The sequence below is a fragment of the Strix aluco genome, chromosome Z (genome assembly GCF_031877795.1).
Source record: "Strix aluco isolate bStrAlu1 chromosome Z, bStrAlu1.hap1, whole genome shotgun sequence".
NCBI lineage: Eukaryota > Metazoa > Chordata > Aves > Strigiformes > Strigidae > Strix > Strix aluco.
The window spans coordinates 62,140,651-62,158,648 of NC_133971.1; positions in this window are offsets into that span (position 1 = coordinate 62,140,651).

The window sequence follows — 17,998 nt, forward strand, 5'->3', positions numbered from 1 at the left end:
AACTTACTACTTTCACTTTGAAAGTGCTCTGGAGAGGGAAACAATTTCTACATTCTCTTAATGACACGCATTTAAGGTCTTAACAATATCCAAAGTGACTTGACTCTCATCTAGCAAACAAAGCATGTTATGTGTGTGTAACCGTTAAAGATAGCAGAGCCTATTCAAGGAATGCCCATGAGCTGAGAAGAAGGTAGCAAGATGTTCAGAGCTCCATTTTCAAAAGCTGTGAAAGATGGTTACACAAAGGGATGTACGTGCTACCTTTCCATGACTGGTAGGAAATAGAAGTGAATGGGAAGAATATCTGAGTGGAATACTGGAGTATTTTACATGTGGAAATGTGTGAAGCCTTTGACTTTGAGGGTCTCTGAGAACACATCACACAAATGTCAGCCAAGACTGACTGTAGTTAAGGGTTGACTGTAGTTAATCCTGTCATCTAGCTGGAAGTAGAAATAGTGTTCCTATTTTCCATTATTCTGTAGCAGTTTTCAATAACTTTCTGCTTTTACAAAATGGAAAATGGAATAATCGTTTGTATATGAGCTTAAGAAAGGTTATATTTCTAGAATCAGATAATAGAGCTCAGACTGGGAGTGATGCTGAATCGCTTCCACTGTGGAAATGATAAGAAACCACAGCATCTTGAGTGCCTGAAAAATGTGATGGTTCACAAGCGTGCAACGCAGCTCTTCCGAAGGATTTGTCTGAGCCAAACTCAGGCTGTAGAGCAGTCTTGTAATTCCTGCATAGAGCTGTGAGCATCTGAGGGACATCCAGTGCTTTTCATCTGTCTGGAAGGAATCTTCTGATAGAAGGAGGGCCTGTCTGTGTTCCACCCCACTCTTCTTTTAAAGTCAGAAATAGAAGTGTAATGATACAGATAGGAGAGAGTCATAAAAATGCTATCCAGAATGAAGAAGTAGTAGCTGATTTTGTTATGCCCTTTCCCTTGACACAGAGTCTGGGAGCTGCTGGTTGCTGGCGTTAAACAGTTTGCATCCTTTGATGCTTTAGAATTCTCTCCCCTTGTCGTAAGTCTTAAAAGTCTGTCAAATCAAGAGAAAAACAATCTCTGCTTTGCACTGTCAGCTGGAATTGTTTGTTTTGCACAGATGACAGTTAAAAAAGTAACATCTGTGTAGTAATGTGTAGCAATACAGATACTTCCTTCCTTCAAGGACTGGCTTGTCATGGTGCAATGACTTTCAGGAACTCTGTCCGTTATTATTTATTGGTTTAGTTTTCTGAGTTCACGCAGTAGTTCATGAAATTCCGGGACAGCTACCTCTCTGTTTACGCTTTTCTTTTTCTTCATGTAATTCTATGTATGTATTTGTGGAGGTTTGAACTCAGCCGGCAGCCAGACGCCACGTGGCCAGCCGTTCACCACCTCCTCCTCCCCGCTCTGGTAAGATAGGGGAGGGACAAAAGAAGAGAATTCATGTGTTGAATAAAAATAAAGAATTTACTAAATGTAACAAGAGAACAACAGTAACAATAGTGAGTCCAAAAAAGAAAACTGGTAAAATGCAGCAGTGGCTACCGAGCGCGGCGACCACCCCCCCCCCAGCAACAAGACCCGATGAGCAGACGGTGTGCCCGAGAGAGCAACCGCCCACCTGGGCATGACATCACATGGTATGAACTACTCCAATGAAAATTAACTCCATCCTGGTCAAAACCAGGACAGTATTGCAGAACAAAATGTGGGAACTTGGGAAACTGCATGCAAGCACATAAAAGACTATCTAGCACTTGTATTTCATGATCTACATTCTCTGTTTTCGTAAATAGGCATCAGCAGCTGATTTACATCAGCTGATAATCTTGCTTAATAGCATTAGATTGCTTCATGGTGAGTTCTCTACTGAGGCTAGTTTTATACATGTCCTACTGATTTAGACTGCAGCAAAGCACAGTTATGAGCTGAATGAGTCTTATCAAATTCAAGTCACTGCTGTAATTAAAGGGCTTGCGTGAGAGCTTTCCCCTTCAAAAAAGGAAGGGACAATGAAAGTTTTGTTCTTAAAGGAGGGAAACTAACACAGTTGTGGTTGTGCCTCTTTTTCCGAAATAAATCTTTCCTGCAGCTTAAAAGAGAAGTCATATATTTTGTCCAGAATTTACCAGGTGAAATGTCATGCCAGGTGCTTTGCAGATCATACTGCATTCTCGTAACATTCCTCTTCCAGCCCTAAAACTTCTGAATACTTTTTTTATCATCAGAGTAATTAGCTCTAATGTTAGTGGGTACAATGTACCTGTATTTCAGACTGTATAGAACATTGGTATCACTCAGAGCATTAATGTCTGACACAGTACCATACTGTGCAAAGATATTCAGGTTAGTTCTGAAACAAAGCAATTTAGAGCTATGGCTGATAACAAGATGAATACATAGTAACATAGGATGATGTGACCAAAGAAAATCAAGTGGGATGTAGAAGAGGTGCTAGCATCTGCAGGAAGAGTGAATGAAACTTCACTTACTATGTTCAGCCTTTCAGCTAGTGTAGAGAGATCCGTGCAGGCCCTCACCTGTTAAGGTAGTGGACCAGTTGGTGACTGTTGAGAGGAAAGTAGTAGGCTATAGGAAACCACCTACAAGGAAATGTTGAAAGAACTGCAGTTGTTTAGGCTGAGAAGGATGTGGAAGGTACTCCATCCTGTTTACTTCATTGATAATGCAAGAATGAGGAAGCTTAAATTTCACCAAGGAAGATCAGACTGGACTGTAGGGAAAGTTTTGGGAATTTAAGGAGAGGGTAATAGTTTGGGGAAGGGTGTAATATCTCTACCCCTGGCAGCCTTCAAGAATGTGATTGGTTGATAAATGTCTGGAAGAAATGATGTGATTGCATGTCTTCTTGCCATTACCTGAAAGAGGGCCAACTGAGTTTAGGATATTCTTATTTTTTGTTTTCTTTTGATTTCCTTATTTTCTTACTTTTTAGTGGTCTTTTGTGGCATCTAAACAATATTTGACCTGCACAATTCAGCTTGCTGAAAGACCCAGTGGAACATCTTTATCTCATGAGATATGGGTAGTGTTAGCAGGCTAGGGGTGCTATTCTCAGAAGTTTAGTTTGCTGTCCAGAGTGATTAATAGTGCTTATTTCAGGAAGTCCAGGTTTGCCAGGTAGCATTGAGGTAAAAGGTTATATGTAGGTATGGATCTCTTAAAATCCCAGAGTCACAGAGTGGTGTAGGTTGGATGGGACCTATGGAGGTCATCTGGTCCACCCCCCACATGTAGCTGGTTGCCCCAGACTGTGTCCAGATGGCTTTTGAATATTTCCAAGGATGGAGACTCCACAGCTTCTCTGGGCTACCTGTCCCAATGCTCTGTCACCCTCACAATGAAAAAGTGTTTCCTGATGTTCAGGAGGAGTTTCCTGTGTTTCAGCTTTTGCCCATTGCCTCTTGTCCTGTCAGTGGGCACCACAGGAAAGAGCCTGGCTCCTTCCTCTTTGCACTCTCCCTTCAAGTATGTATACACATTGATGAGATTCCCCCTGAGCCTTTGATCAGAAGAGGAAAGTTAAAGAAAATGTACCCATCGGATAAAACATATAATCATAGAACCACAGAATGGTTTGTGTTGGAATGGACCTTAAAAATCCCCCTGCTAAGGGCAGGGACACCTTCTACTAGACCAGGTTGCTCAAAGCCCCATCCAACCTGGCCTTGAACACTTCTAGGGAGGGGGCAGACACAGCTTCTCTGGGCAACCTGTTCCAGTGTCTCACCGCCCTCACAGTAAAGAATTTCTTCCTTTAATCTAATCTAAAGCTACCTTCTTTCAGTTTAAAACTGTTACCTTCATCCTATCACTACACTCCCTGATAAAGAGTCCCTCCCCACCTTTCCTGTGGGCCCCCTTAAGGACTGTAACTGCTATAAGGTCTCCCTGGAGCCTTCTCTTCTCCAGGCTGAAAAACCCCAGCCCTCTCAGCCTGTCCTCATAAGGGAGGTGCTCCAGCACCCTCATCATCTTCATGGCCCTCCTCTGGACTGTCTCGAGCAGGTCCATGTCCTTCTTATGTTGGGGACCCCAGAGCTGAACACAGTACTCCAGGTGGTGTCTCATGAGAGTGGAGCAGACGGGCAGAATCACCTCCCTTGACCTGCTGGCCACACTTCTTTTGATGCAGCCCAGGATACAGTTGGCTTTCTGGGCTGTGAGCACACATTGCTGGCTCATAGTCAGTTTTCCATCCACTAATTCCCCCAAGGCCTCCTCTGCAGGGCTGCTCTCAATCCACTCATCACGCAGCCTGTATTTGTGTTTGGGATCACCTTGACCTGTGTGCAGGACCTTGAACTTCATGAGGGTTGCATGGCCCCACCTCTCAAGCCTGTCAGGGTCCCTCTGGATGGCACATCCCTTCCCTCCAGCGTGTCGACCGCACCACACAGCTTGGTGTCATCAGCAAACTTGCTGAGGGCGCACTCAAGCCCACTGTCCACGTCCCCAACAAAGATGTTAAATAATACTGGTCCCAGTACAGACCCCTGAGGGACACCACTCATCACTGCTCTCCACTTGGACATCAAGCCCTTGACTGCAGCTCTTTGAGTGCAACCATCCAGCCAATTCCTTATCCACCAAGTGGTCCATCTGTCAAATTCAAGTCACTCCAATTTAGAGACAAGGACGTTGTGTGGAACAATATCAAATATTTTGCTCAGGTACATGATGTCAGTTGCTCTTCTCTTATCTAGTATTGCTGTAACACCACCGTAGAAGGCCACCAAATTTGTCAGGCATGATTTCCCCTTAGTGAAGCCATGTTGGTTGTCATCAATCACCTCCTTATTTTCCTTGTGCCTTAGCGTAGTTTCCAGGAGGATTCACTCCATGATCTTGCTGGGCACAGAGGTGAAACTGACTGGCCTGTAGTTCTCCAGGTCTTCCTTTTTACCTTTTTTTAAAAACTGTGGTTATGTTTCCCCTTTTGCAATCAGGGGGAACTTCACTGGACTGTCACGACTTCTCAAATATGATCACTTAACACCTTCATCTGCCAGTTCCCTCAGGACCCTTGGATGCATCTCATCAGGTCCCATGGACTGGTGCACCTTCAGGTTCCTTAGATGGTCTTGAACCTCATCTCCTATGGTGGGTCGTTCTTTATTCTCCCAGCCCCTGCCTTAGCCTTCTGCATCTTGGGTGGTGTGGCTGGAGCATTTGCCAGCGAAGACTGAGGCAAAAAAAATATTGAATACCTCAGCCTTCTCCTTGTTGGTTGTCAGGTCTCCTGTTTTGCTCATCAAGTTGGAGGCAGAGTTTCTTTCATCTTCCTTTGTTTTCCTGTGTACCTGAAGAAACCCTTCTTGTTATTTTTTATATCTCTAGACAAGTTCAGCTCCAGCTGTGCCTTGGCTTTTCTGATCCCCTGCCTGCACTCCCAGGCCATATGCCTACAATCTCCCCATGATGTGTATCCCTGCCTCCACTGCCTATGCGTTTTGGTTTTGTGTTTTAGTTTGGCTAAAAGGTCTTGACTTAGACAAACTAGCCTCCTGTCTCCTTCCACAGCATCTTGCATGTTGGAATTAATAGCTCTTGTGGCCTAAGAAAAATGTCTTTAAATATCTCCCAGCTTTCATTCACTCCTTTATATCTGAGGGCAGCTTCCTAAGAGATCCCAGGCACTAGCGCCCTAAACAGCCTTTCTGAGGTTTAGGGTCCTGACTCTACTTTTTACACATCCTGTACCCCTCAAGACTGAGAATTGTACCAGGGCACGATAGCTGCAGCCCAGAGTACCTCCAGTCTTGACCTCTCCAACAAGTTGTTACACATTAGTGATCAACAGGACCAGCAGTGCCTTTCCTCAGGTCAGGCTCTCCATCATCTCTACTGGGAAGTTGTCCTCAGCACACTCCAGTAGTTTTCTGGACTGCTTGCAGTTCGCTGTGCCACTTTTCCAAAAGATGACTGGATGGTTGAGGCCCCCTATCAGGATCATGGCCTGCAAGCGTGATGCTTCCTGCAGTTGAACAAAGAACTCTTCATTGACATTCTATCCCTGATCAGGTGGCCTGTAGTAGACACCAATCAAAAAGTTTCCTTTGTTGGCTTGGTCTCAAATGTTCTCCCATAAGCTCTCAACCTCAGCATTGCTGTTCTTCAAAGACAGTTGTGTGCAATCAATCCTGGTTTCGGCATAGAGGGCAACTCCTCCACCTCTCCCTCCTTGACTGTTCCTTCTGAATAGTTTATAGCTGTCAATCACAGCACTCCAATCATGTGATTCATCTCACCACGTTTCTGTGATAGCAATCAGGTCATAGTTTTTCATCTAGGCAGGGCTACCAGCTCCTCCTGTTTGTTTTCTATGCTGCGTGCATTTGTATAGAGGTACCTCAGCTGGGCTATTGGCCACATCATCTTTCTAGAGGAGTTAGTCCTAATTCCCTTGAGGCAATTCACAGGTGTTTCCCTGTTGCTTCCTAATGTCTTAGTAGCCCCTGGCTCTTCTCTAGTGCTTATAACTCCATCCCCTTTCCCCACTAAATCCAGTTTAAAGCTCCATTTATAACTCCAGCCAGCTTGTTGCCCAGGACATTCTTGCCCCACTTGGTCAGCTGAGCCCTGTCAGCTGTCTACAGGCTCAGTTTCTCAAAGGTATGCCCAAGACTGTAGAAGCTGAGACCTTGATCATGGTACCAGCTAGGCAGCCACTCATTCATCTGTTAAATTCATCTTCTTTTTCTTGAATGTCCTCCAGTGGGGTGGGTAGAGGACAACACCACCTGTGCTCCCGATACCTTTAACATTGTTCTGAGGAAGATAAGATCTCCTGATATTTCTGAGTTACCTCATTGCAGCATCATTCTACCCTACTTGGAACAGTAGGAACAGGTGATAGTCCACAGGCTTTACCAGGCTTGGCAGCCTCTCTGTGACATCACGGATGTGAGCTCCCTGCAGGGAGCAAACTTCTCTAGAGGCATTGTTGGAATGAATGTGCTTCAGTGCCTCTCAGCAAGGAGTATCCATTACTAACACTCTATATACTTTTTCCAATGGCACTGGTTCTAATGCAAGTGGGTGGTTGGACCAACTTTGCACAGCTGGCCTTTCCTGGGTCTTGCATGTTACTCACGCTATCTTCATTCTCCAACCCCAGGGCATCATATCTGTTACACAGGGCCACTTCAGGGAGAGGGGAAAGATTCCTCCTCCTGCCTTCAGCAGAGACAAGAGTCCAGTCTCCTCTGTCTTGTGAGTGAGTTGACTCTGTCAGCTCAGAGTTGGAAGCAATCTTATCTTCCCTTTGCAAAGACTTAAGGCAAGGCTGTCCCTCAGCTTGTGACAGCACATAATACCATGCATCAACCTCTTGCTCAGACTCCCAGATACTGTGCTGCTTGTTAAGCTCCTCTTGTAACATGACTAATTGCTTGAAGAGTTCATCCAGCTGGGCACACTTTCACCCATGACATCCACCTCTGTTTTTGGACCCTAAGAGGACTTTCAGGTTCTGGAGTTCCATGCAACTTTTGGTCTGGGCAGCTCTCTCAGTTTTTGGGAGGGCAGTCTGGGTATAGATATCCATATAGGGGGATTTTATCACTACAGGGTTTCAGGCTCAGCTATGTAGTTGCAGCAGGTGGACACCATTTTGTTTCTTCAGGAGGCTGCCTCTCTTTGGCTCCCAGAATAATAAATAAAACAGGACCTGGTGATAACTGACATGGAGAAGGATGAGGTACTCAAGAACTTTTTGGCCTCAGTTTTCAATGGTAATCTCTCTACATCTCTTGAGTCCCTGAACCTCGAGGCAGGTGCTGGGGTAACAAAGTTCCTCCCACTGTAGGAAAAGATCAGGTCTGAGACTATCTGAGAAATGTGAATATACACAAGTCCATGGGACCTGACGAGATACATCCCAGGGTCCTGACAGAACTGACGGATGTAGTCTCTAAGCTGCTCTCCATCACATCTGAAAAGTCATGGCAGTCAGGCAAAGTCCCCAGTGACTGGAAAAAGGGAATCATAATGCTCATTTTTAAAAAGGGTAGAAAGGAGGATTCCAGGAACTACTGACCAGTCAGCCTCACCTCTGTGCCTGGTAAGATCATGGAGCAGATCCTCCTGGGTGCTACATCAAGGCATATGGAAGACAAGGAGCTGATTAGAGACAGCCAATGTGGCTTCATCAAGGGCAAATCATGTCTGACTAACCTGGTGGTCTTCTATGCTGCAGTGACTGCTTTGATGGATGAGAGAAGAGTAACTGATGGCATCTAGACTTCTGTAAGGTCTTTGATACGGGTTCTCCACAACATCCTTGTCGCTAAATTGGAGATCTATGTGTTTGATGGGTGGACTGTGAGAATGGTAAAGAATTGGCTGGATAGCCACATCCAGAGAGCTGCAGTCAACAGCTCAATGTTCAAATAGAGATCAGTTACAAACAGTGTCCCTCAGGGGTCTGTATTGGGACTGGTACTGTTCAATATCTTAATTAAGGACTTTGACAGTGGGATTGAGTGCACCCTCAGCAAGTTTGCAGATGACACCAAGCTGAGTGGTGCAGCTGATATGCTTGAGGGAAGGGATGCCATCCAGAGGGACCTTGACAGGTTTGAGAAGTGGGCCACAGTGAACCTCATGAAGTTCAACAAGGCCAAGTGCAAGGTTATGCTCCTGAGTGGAAGCAATCCCCAATATCAATACAGACTGGGGGTCTGTAATTAAACTAAGAGAGCACAGATTTAGATTAGCTGTAAGGAAGAAATTCTTTACTATGAGGGTGGTGAGATACCCAGAGAAGTTGTGGATGCCTCATCCCTGGAAGTGTTCAAGGCCAGGTTGGATGAGGCTTTGAGCAACCTGATCTAGTAAAAGAGGTCCCTGCCCATGGGAGAGGTTTGGAACTAGATGAGCTTTAAGGTCCCTTCCAACCCAAACTCGTTCCATGGTTCTGTGATTCTGTGATGCTGTGGTTCTATGAATGCTGTACCAGTCTTGGAGTGATCTTGGACATAAGAGAGTAGAAGGGAAAGGGATTTTGCTGTGACCAGTGTCTTCCTGACAGTCAAACGCTAAGGTCCTGAAGCAGGTCTTCTGTGGTGATGGATCTCATCAAAAACTTTACAACTGGAATATGGCTGACAGCAATGACTTTTGGCAGACTCTGTAGAAGTCACTGCCAGACCTTGCAGGTCAGACTGAAAGCAGGCTGAGCCTTGCAGGTCAAGAAGAAAGCACAGTTGACATAAAGATTTTGTTGGCCTTAGCACTAAGCTAAAGTACTACAGGAGGACAACATACTTAAGAGGTATTTGGTCTTGAAGATCCCTTGGAGTACTGCCAGAGTGAAACAGGATTTGGCATGAAGGAAAATTTGGCTTCCTGGGCTGCCACGTATGAAGAAAATAGACCACTATGAAGAAAATAGACCACTTAAGATGGCTTTACTGAGTAAGACAGCTGTCATCTTGCAGCAGGGTAAGGTGAAATGAATTCTAATGGGATGCTCTTGAAGCTCACTTTTTGTTTTAGAGTTTTCTTTTTTTGTTACCAAACTTTTCCTTCTTCCAGTAAGAAATAAACCTGACAGAAATACTGCATATGAGCTTTTACTGTATGAAATGAACTTTAAATATTTCATTCCTGGAGGACTACTTGACTGTCATAGGATTAGTGCTGTTTACTGCATACTCCTTGCGCCATGTTTTGTTTTGATGGGCATAGCTAAGTGAGAAAAGCTTTATAAGGGGACTTCAGTTTTAGCTGGCATTGATAAAAAAGCCCCACAACCACAAAACATTTTGCATGATGGAGGCTTGAAATGGGTATCAAGGCACTCTGAACTAGATGATGTCAACTCAAGTGTTGGCCATGTCTTTACACATCGCTTTACATGGTCTTCAACTCTGTGTTAAAGATTTGCTCCAGCAGCTGGAGGGAAGAGGCAGCAGATACAGCTGGGATCCCCTTAAACAATCAGTGCTCTTCTGCATCTATATACTCTTTTACCTAATGCATAGGTCACTTAGCCTTGGCTATAACCATTTCCAGGACATTGTCTTCTGATCTTGGATACTTGCCACTACAGCACTGTCCTGAGGACTAGGCTCTAGACTCCTTGAACATCGAAGTCAGGACCCTGAGTCCACCAGCAGCCTCTAATTGCCATGCTTAGCCTCCAGCCACCCTTTTCTACAGTCCTCTCATCTTTTACATGAAAGTTGGCTACCTGCTGTTTGTCACTGCCAGTGTGAGCTGTTAGGGAGCAACTGGGAAAAATCAGTTATTCCTGAACTTGCAGGTAACTTCTTGTGTAAATGAACCTGCCTGTAATGTGTCTAGGACAGGGACATTTGTTGAAAGACCTCTGAAGACAGACTAAACAATTGGTCTGTTTGGAGCCAGAAGAAAAGCCAGAGGTTTCCAGAGGTTTCAAAGAAAGCTGAAGCCTTGTTGTGGTAAATAAACAATAGGTTTAAAATGCAGTGAAGAAGAGCCATGTTGCATTGCGGAAAACTTGAGCAGGCTGGTGGAGTACTGTTTACAGCAACAGCCTGTAAACTAATTTTCATGCCTTGGGAAGAGCAGATCCTGCTCAGCTTTGGGACAAATTGGTAAGCACTGGGAAGGGACAGATGACATCTCCATGCAGCCCTCCAGGCAGCAGCCCTCTATGCACAGCAGCTGGGATGCCGGAACTGAAAGGATGCCCTGCAAATTTGCAATAAAAGGGCCTGGAGCATATGTCAGCAGTGTCATACTGCTATACTTGGGTGAGGGGTATGACCTTGTCACTGTGCACTGTCACCTTGCACAAGCAGAGATGCTACTATGCAGCAAAGAGAGTCCAGGCTCCTGAGGCATGCAGCATGCTGAAGAATGTGCAAAAATGTCACAGAAATTAAGTAGCATGAATGCTAATCAAATTTAATCTCATTCCTGAAGAAAAAAGGTAATGAAGCTTTTCTCCTATCAATATGTCAGCACTAAAACCTTAGGTCCAAGCTGGAAGTGTTGATAGAGAAAATGTGTGGGTGGCATGTATGTCAGCTGAGTGGAGCTGTATGATAAATGCGGTAATCAGAAACTTTTTCTTGATGAAGCCTGCTGTGAAAATGTCAAAGCAGCAGTGCAAGGTAAGATATTTCTCAGGTGAAAGTAATTGGAAGCTTGTTCAAATTCCTTAGTGGAGTATATCCCTGGGTTTAAGCCCATTGAGATGAACTGGGTCACACCTACTCACCTCTGCAAATGCATGTGCATCCTCAGATTTTTGCAATGTCCTCAATCCCAAAGATAGAAACAGCAGCAGAGATAATGGCCTGAAGCTGGGCAAAACATGCTTTTGAGGGGGAACAAAAGGAATGCGGAAATAGTACCTGGCAGATGCAGAAGAGACACGCAGCATGTTCAGAGGTACTGGGGAGTAACAGATCAAAGAGAAAAGGGCAAGAACTGAATGCATGTTAACAAATCATACCAAGATGCATGGGCATCCTAATGTGAGCGAGTAGAAACCACCACCATTAACATCCCACCCTTTAATATTGTTCGTAAAGCTGAGGACTTTTTCCTTTAATATTGTTCGTAAAGCTGAGGACTTTTTCTTCTAGTCTTTAATCCTTTTTCTTGTACTGTCTAAGAATTAGACCTAGAGTGCTATTGAGACCCTGCTGATCTCTTTGCTGGCTGTGAACTGTACAGCTTTTCCCCTGCCAGGTCAGAACGAGCACCCCAGCACGTGTTTTATGGCTGCAGGCATTGGTTTTCTAAACAACAGACAAGAACAAACTGCATATTTCTTCCCAGGAAAGCCCCCCCCTCCCCGCCCCCTCTTTGAAAGACTCCCGCGCCGTTCCTCTGCCCCGCGGTGTGACAGGACCCACAGTGGGTGCACCCCGCCTCTGCAGTCCCACGGCCCAGGAACGCGGCGCGGCCGCCGCTGGGACCGGACCGCAGGCTCGGTACCGAGTCCGCAAGGTTTCTGGGCAGAGGCGTTATTAGGACCCAGCGGACACCAGGAGAAGGCGGAGAGAGCAGCACGGGCGGGGATAGCAGCGCCGCCGAGGTTGGTAGTAATCGTGAGACGTTTTCTGCAGTCTGCATGCCTGTATTTTCTTCCACTTCATAATAATTTAGGGGGGCGGGATCTCTTGGGGACCAGCATGAGTACCAGCTGCCGGCCCGGATGTGTTGTGGCTGGCTGCCGAGCACCCTCCCAGTCTCGCTGATGGCAGGGTGGCTTCATGGGGCGCTGGGAGGGGTCCTCAGGGCTGCAGGCCCTCCCCTTTGGGGCTCGCCGGGCCCCCCAGAGGAGTGCTGGCTGCCCCGGCCGGGAGTGGAGGGCCCAGGCACAGCCTCCTCTGGATGCTCCTGTGGCTCTTCCTGCTCTCCACGGGCAGGAACGGGGGCAGAGGGACCACCACGAAGGGCTGACCTGGGGGCAGGAGAGCCACTGCGGGAGGCAGCGAGGCCGGGGGCAGCTGCGTGGCTGCCCTCCTGCTCCTCGGCAGCACGGGTCTCCTGAGAGCCCATGAGATGTCGGGCCTCCTTGCTGCACCGGTGCACGATGGTGTCAGTCAGCTGCCAGAGAAAGCTCCTCGTGTGCTGGTCCAGGGTGTACTGCATCAGCTGGAATATGGCTTCCTTGTGCAGGCCAAAGACTTGCAGGCTGGATAGGATGACCCTCAGCACTGGCTCTGCTGCTTCTGGGGTATCCTCACGGATCAGCTCCAGCTGGTGTTGCAGCCAGAGCACCACAGGCTGGAGCAGAGCTGGGTGCTCTCTGAAGAGGAATGCCCAGATGTCAGTACAGAGGCCACTCACAGGAACCCTGGGCACCAGCCCCACAACTAATGGCTGGGATGCTGCAGGGTGATGGAGATCGTAGGCAGCTGCATGGCCAGGGGCTCCTCTTGCCTGATGGACAACTGATGGTGCTGCACGTGTTGTGGTAACACGCCCTCGACATTGTCGTCATCCTGCACCAAGTGCAAGATGGAGGTCACACTTCTCTTGCAGAGGGAGCACTCAGGCTTGGTCTCAGCCCACTGCAGGATGCAGTTGTAACAGAACTGGTGGAGACATGGCATCCCGTAGCTGGCCTCCTCCCAGCTGTCCAGGCAGATGGGACAGCGGCTGTCCAGCTCCGTGGCCACACTCTTCATGTGCTGCGGTGGGCTGGGGGGAGCTGGGGATGTTGAGTTGTTCCCTCCCACCGGTGCTGCAGCAGCTGGTGTCATGCTAGAAAATGAAGAGAGGCCACAGTCAGTGGTTGTCGAGGGCATGGTGAAAGAAATACCAAGGTCTTTCAAGAAGGAAACCCTCCCAGCTCCCCATGCCACTTTGAGGTTTCCCCTTCCAGCTCATCTCTGCTGCTGCAAGTGTGCCTCCTGGGTGTCCTGGTGTTGTCTGGAATGATTTTCTTCCTAGTAGCTGGTACAGTGCCGTGTTTTGGATTTAGTGTAAAAACAGTGTAGATAACACACTGATGTTTTTGTTGTTGCTAAGTAGCACTTAACTTAAGGAGTTTTCAGTTTCCCATGCTCTGCCAGCAAGGAGGTGCACAGGAAGCTGGGAGGGAGCATGGCCAGGACAGCTGAACCAAACTAGCCAAAGGGATATTCTATACCATAGGACATCATGCTCAGTATAATAAACTGGGGGGAGTTGGCTGGGGGGCATATTGCTGCATGGGCATCGGTGGGTGTTGAGCAATTGCATTGTGTATCACTTGTCTTTTCTTGGATTTTATTTCAATTTTTTAAATGATATTTTTTCATTACAATTATTATTATACTATTGTTATTATATTTTATTTTATTTATTACACTATTCTTATCTCAACCAATGAGTTTTACTTTTTTGTTCCAACTCTCCTCCCCATCCCACTGGGAGTGGGGAGGAGTGAGGGAGCAGCTGCGTGGTGCTTAGTTGCTGGCTGGGGTTAAACCATGACACCTGGCTGCCAGAACCTGGCAGAGACAGGGAAAAATCCCCCAACACTCTGGGGTCAGGCACCGAGAGCTGCAGTGAACAACTCCCTGAGCACAACACCAGCACCAATGACAGCCTTGCATGACACTCCAAACCTTGCAAACTCACTCAGCTGGGGTGTGGGCATGAGCTGGCTGGGTGAGACTTGGTGCCTGGATATAGTCAGCGAGGGGTGTGTGGTCACATTCCATTGCACAGGGACATCACAGTCCATCACTTGGAGATGCCCATCCCTCAGTGACACCAGAACCCACTGCTCAGCGATGTCACTGTCCATCACTCAGGGACGTCACAGCAGGCTGTCCTCACCCATGGCGCTCACACGTGTCTGGCGTTACTGCAATGCCAGTGCCCACTTCATCCCCTCATCTCTTGTCTTGTGTTTGGCATCAGTGTTTCACACCCATCACCAAGGCCTCAGCCATGTCTTCACAGGGCCCCATCAGGTTGCTCTGGCTGTGGCAGACATCTCCAGGCACATACGGCGAGAGGGTTCACTCGGTAACACCTCATGCCTCCCTGGAAGGCTGCAGGACAAAGTCCCACAGGCTCTCCCCACAGCCCAGCACTGCTGGCCAGACCTCTGGGCTCACCTGCTTCCTCCCGTGGGGATCACAGGCAGCTCTCAGGGACTTTCTTGCAGGACCAGTGTTTGGTGTCCACCAGGATTCCCAGGTCCTTTTCTGCCAAGGTGCTTTCCAGCCAGGCAGTCCCCAGCATGTGTGCTGGTTGTTCCTCCCCAGGTGCCAGACTCTGCACTTCTCCAGCCTGCTCAGGACCCTCTGGATGGCAGCACTCCCACCTGGCAGGACATGTCCCATGGGTTTTCATCCTGTTCCAAAATCAGTTCAAGGAAGTTTTATGATAACTTTGTTGCAATTTAGTTTAGGCCCTCAGAGTGGACTCAAAACCTGGAGTGCCAAAATTACACCCTTTGAACAGTTGTGGTGCTTCAGTCTCTTTGCTTTTCACCAGCTCAGCCATCTGTGTTCATACCACTTCAGAACCAAGATAAACTAAGTGGCCCTCCTTGATAAAAAGCAACTAATTACGGCACCTTTTAGTCAGTCACCTCCTGTCAGAAAAGTCAAAACTCTTGAGTATAGCAGCTTCCACATAGAGCTACTGTTAAACTTTGTGGCCGCTCCTACTGAGGTGACACTAGCCCTCGTTTATCACCGCCACTGTCCAGAGTGGTGTCGCAGAAGCCCATTGGGGCAGCAGGAGCATCTTCTGTTGACAAATCTTCATGTTTGCTCTTTGGGTGCTTGTGATCATCTCACATTGTCAGCTTGGTCGCCGGTTAGTAACAACCTGTTCAGCTGCACTGAAAGAGGATTTTCTGAACAAACATGGAAAGGAAGAGAAGTTTAAATAGTGACAGCCAGTAAAGACAGGAACCAGGCCAGAGCTGTTTTTTAAGACTAATTATTTTATTTTGGGAAACCAAGATACATTTGTGGCATGGGGGAGGGGACCCTCCATGACTGACCACATATATGGTGCCTTATGCCCTGGGGAAACTTTTTTTCTTTATTTATACACATGGAGGCCTCACAAACTTATTTTTACAAGTTCCTTTCCCGCCATATTCACAGAGGAAATGCACAGAAATCCCAAGGTCTTGTCTATGCATGAAAAGACACTGCTTGAAATAAGCAATAGTATTCCCAAGTGCAACCATTATGACTGTAGTTATACTGACATGCAGGCATTTATTCCAGAGCAGATACACTTCATCAGGAGAGGGAGTAAACCGAGCACACACCTGCAATCTCAATTTGCATTCTGGCCCACAAAGGAGGAGTTATACCAGTACAGATTATACTCCTGTATCCCCCCAGGTAAGGGGATGCAATGGGTTCTGGTGCATTACTTGGAAGAAAAGGAAGCATTTTTCTTGGTGCATGCCTTCTCAACCCCAGGAGCTGACTTGCAGCAGTGTACTGTAGCCTCTACTTCTCTACAGCCAAAGGACATAGATTCCTGCTCCACACTTGGAAAGGAAAGGCACATTTCGGTGACTCATAGTCCTAGCACAGACAGGGAGAAGGATGTCATCAGGGCTTTTGACTGGGAGTTGGAGGTGACTGTGTGGTGTTCTTTGGTGTTGGCATTTTGCTCTGTGAGCCTAATAAAGACATGCAGCATACCTGGAAGCACAGGAACACCACCAGTGAAGGAGCTTAGGGCCCACCTCCAGCAGAGACCTTGGCATGTGCTTTTCTGTAGTCATCTGTGAATACTTACCTGCACTGCTGATGCTTTTAGCACTCTGCAGCTGCTTGCTGTAGCAACTTCTCAGGGTTAACAATGTCTCTGCAATTCACCCGTTGTTTGTTCAGAAAAAGTACCTGTTTTTTCCTGCTGAGATCAAACTTTTGCTAAGGAACATTGTGCTGAGACCATTGTTAACCTGTTCATTACCGTCTTTTACAGCCACTTCATTACAAGCAGCTAATGAACTCACCCAATCAATATGCTGCCCCTCAGACCTCCTCAGACCTGCCTTCCCTGTTGTACAGTAGAGCTGTTCTAACCTAGGAGTAATGGTCCACAATAGGAGTCTAGTAGTGGGAGTCTACTATAGGCCACCAACCAGGACAGAGAGGTGGATGAAATATTCTATAGGCACTTAGGAGAAATCTCACGATCGCTTGCCCTTGTTCTTGTGGGAGACTTTAACTTCCCAGACATCTGCTGGAAATACAACACAGCAGAGCGGGACCAGTCCCAGAGATTCCTGGAATGTGTGGGAGATAACTTCCTGACGCAACTGGTGAGAGAACCAACCAGAGAAGGTGCCCTGCTGGATCTCCTCTTGTGAACAGAGAAGGACTGGTGGATGATGTGGTGGTCAGAGGCCGACTAGGGCACAGCGATCATGAAATAATAGAGTTCTCTATTCTTAGAGAGGACAGGAGAGGGCTAAGCAGAACTGACATCCTGGACTTCAAAAGGGCTGACTTTGTCTTGTTTAGGCACCTGCTTGACAGGATCCCTTGGGAGCGGTCCTGAAGGGTATAGGGGTCCAGGAAGGCTGGGCACTCTTTAAGAAGGAAGTGTTAATGGCTCAGGAGCAGGCGATTCCCAGGTGCTGTAAGAGAAGCCGGCGACAGAGAAGACCACCCTGGCTAAACAGGGAGCTTTGGCTGGAACTCAGGGAGAAAAAGAGAGTTTACAGCCTTTGGAAGAAGGGACTAGCCACTCACAGTGATTACAAAGATGCTGTGAGGCTATGCAGGGTGGAAATCAGGAGGTCTAAAGCCCAGCTGGAAATTAATCTGGCTTCAGCAATCAAGGACAACAAGAAATGTTTCTATAAGTATGTGAGCAGCAAAAGAAAGACCAGGGAGAGCCTCCATCACCTGCTAGACACAGGAGGAAACATGGTAACAAGTGATGAGGAAAAGGCTGAGGTGCTTAATGCCTTCTTTGCCTCAGTCTTTAATAGCAAGACTAGTTGTACTGAGGGAATCCAGCCTCCTCAGCCAGAAGACAGAGACTGGGAGAATGACCCCCCCGAATTCCAGGAGGAGATAGTCAGTGACCTACTGCATCACACAGACACACACAAGTCTATGGAAACGGATGGGATACACCCGAGGGTGCTGAAGGAGCTGGCTGGGGTGCTCGCCAAGCCGCTTTCCATCATTACCAGCAGTCCTGGCTGACCGGGGAGGTCCTGACAGATTGGAAATTGGCCAACGTGACATCCATATATAAGAAGGGTCGGAAGGATGATCTGGGAAATTACAGGCCTGTCAGCTTGACTTCGGTGCCCAGGAAGCTGATGGAGCAGCTCATCCTGAGTACCATCACACAACACATGTGGGACAACCAGATGATCAGGCCCAGTCAGCATGGGTTTATGAAAGGCAGGTCCTGCTTAACAAACCTGATCTCCTTCTACGACAGGGCGACCTGCTGATTGGATGAGGGAAAGGCTGTGGATGTTGTCTACCTTGAATTTAGTAAGGCCTTTGACACTGTTTCCCACAGCATTCC